This window comes from Xenopus tropicalis, chromosome 2 (assembly GCF_000004195.4).
Source record: "Xenopus tropicalis strain Nigerian chromosome 2, UCB_Xtro_10.0, whole genome shotgun sequence".
Classification (NCBI taxonomy): domain Eukaryota; kingdom Metazoa; phylum Chordata; class Amphibia; order Anura; family Pipidae; genus Xenopus; species Xenopus tropicalis.
Genome location: NC_030678.2, coordinates 86,695,966 through 86,698,966, shown reverse-complemented (window position 1 = coordinate 86,698,966; position 3,001 = coordinate 86,695,966).

The following is a 3,001-nucleotide window of genomic DNA, read 5'->3' as shown; positions in this document are numbered from 1 at the left end:
TGACGTCTCCAAGCTCCACCCCTGCGGCGCTGCGTTTGTGCTGTGTACGAGTTGGCTCTGGTCTATACCTTGAAAGCATTTCAGAGATTTATCTCCGTAAACTTTATATTTAGTGCGTAATATTTCTGTTGCCTTAGTATTGTAGATATGCACAGGTTATTCAGTTTTGGCATAACCTATAATTCAAACTCCATGTAATAACTATGGCAGTTTATGTTTCATTGCAAATGAAATTTGAACTGGAGTTTGTTATTCTTTTTAACAGGACTTTGTCTCATTACAGTAAACAACTCTCTATAGCCTGCTGTAAGAGTGGGTCCGAATTTCATTCGTTTGGAAAAATTGTTTTGGGGTTGGGGGTAATAAAATGATGCTGATGTGAAGCCAAATAACTTCCAACTTGATAAAAAAAAACATTCTAAATTAAAGTCTGCTTGTGAAAAGTATAAACTCCAGGTACTGTCAAACACATATCATCTAGGACTTTGTATAAGTGCACTTCAAAAAACAAGTAGAAGTTGTTTTCGTGTTATCTCTGTTCTGCGCCCCCTGGTAGTGGGGTACCTTATCATAGACCTATCAACAATAGAATGAAATCCAGTGCTACCTTCAAAAATAAATCCCAGCAGTGCAAAGGATATACATAGGGGTAATCTTAGTTCGAAAACAAATGGAAAATATACGTTAATCATATAACAACAGGATAACAGCATGTTTACCTTAAAGACTGGTATAATTGTTACATTTCTTAACAGGGTCTACAAGTCCTTTTTGCCATGCTATGATAATCCCCAAAGCATGGCTTCAAACATAAAGAAGTCTTGTTGGGGCAGTTCAAACAATAATTCCGCACATCTTGCTTAACACCCTTTTTATGGCACACCTTTTAGACATTATGGGAATATTTTATTATTAGGTGGGTGAAAATGCCCCTTTCCAGTCTAGCAACATTGTTCTTACTGGGCATCTCTGGTACCTACTCAACATATTTGACAAGACAAGATGCTGCAACTACAGCTAATTTTATAGTAGGACAATTTGTAAAAGGATATGTGAATAATAGGAATTGCAATAAGTTTTTCTTGTTTTTTTGTAATTCACCCCCAAATACAATGTCCCCATGTATTTCGGGTCCCTGTCTGCAGTGTTATTTCATGGTACCACATATTATTAATATGCCACATATTAATTATTATTATTATTATTATTATTATTATTATTATTATTATTTATGTACCACATATTATTAATTTGGACATGGAATGCAACAAAACTTTTCAGGGGCCATTGTATCAACCAGGAGCTGGTAAATAATGACAGGGAACACATTTGTAGCAGCTATACACATTCCCTGTTCCATCTAGCCAGCTGGCATACACTTGTAGCAAATCAGCTGACCAAGGGCTGCACTGACTGTATTTAGTATTACACTATCATGTACTGTAGGTTCATCACTTTAACTAGAGGCACAACACAGCATCAAATTCATTATTTCATCAGAAAAACTGCAAGGTCCAACCTTTGCATTACTAATCATATATACCATATAAATATTGTGCTGTTACAATGCACATATTCTAGTTATTCTGCTTGCTACTTGTTTTTGTAGGTTTATCAAATCACAAAACAATTTACCTAACAGTATTTAGCATCCTTTCACAGTATGCTGCTGTATCCAGAGCCCCCTGTTGCAAAACTTTATTGCAGAGCTAAATGTGTAGATAGTACTCATATTTCTTTGCCATTTTCTATTGGTTTATTTGTGTACAAGTGACAGATTTTTGATTTTCCTATATTTAAATAGGATCAGATACAGATAAACCTGTAAGACAGTTTGTGGATAACAAAAGTGGATCCAATTTACCCTACCAACCAGGCACTGGTTTGAATGAAAGACTGGTATAGGAATAGGATAGGGCCTGAATAGGAAGATAAGTAATAAAAAGTCACAATAACAGTAAAATTGTAGCCTCACAGTGCAGTAGTGGCCCCCCTTCGTGTGTACACTGGCGCATGCACAAGCAAGCGCACAATGCTCGCACACAGGGTGGCGGGGTTACCAAGGCCGCTGCAGTGGGGGGAAAGGGTCCGGAACCATTGGTAGGTGAAAGAAGAGGCCTGTCTGGTGCCCCCCCACCATTGCACCCTAGGCAGGTGCCTCTTCTGCCTACCACTACTTCCAACCCTGGATGCCAGGGTCCGTGGAAAAGGCAATACAGGAAGATAAATAATTTAAAAACTATTAAAAAACTAAGACCAGTTGAAAAACTTTTAAGAATTATTTATTCTATAACTGGCAAAAATGGCATTGTAATCTCACTGAAGCAAGAAGCAAAATAATATTTTCACGGGAGAATCCTCTTGCATTTATGTTAAAAATTAGGTGGCCTATTTTGGGGAGGTAGGGGGCACACATTTGAGTGTTTCTCAGGAATTGTACGACTAGAGAAGGTGCATTCAGATCTGAGCAATAATCATTCATTGGGTGACTTCTTGGACAAGCATAATATACAAGGGTATAGTGATCTACAGTTACTAAATATAAGTATTGGTATATATAATGTATATATGTTATATATATATGTATTTGTATATACACTGAGAGGCTTGAAATCACTACAATGTTGGAACTTTGTTTTCTTTTCTCTGTGTGAGAGACAGGCAGTAGGCCTGCTTCTGGTTAGTTAGGACAACTGACCTGTGTTAGTTAGAACCCATTAAGTGGCAAGGATTTTATTTTGAATTGTTTGTTTTGTTATATTTTTGCCAAGTGAAAATAAACTGTCTAAAAGAGACTACACTCTCATGAGTTGTGATTGTGCCACAGGCTGCTTTACCCCCAGAAAGCTATTCCCAGCTACCTAACCCCTGACAATATACAGTATATAAATTTTTCTTTTGGAGGGGTTGAACTTGATGGCGTTTTTGTTCAGTATAGAAATGATACATGGGGCAGAATGTGCACAGCTGCATTCACATCAGCACCATCCAAAATCCATTA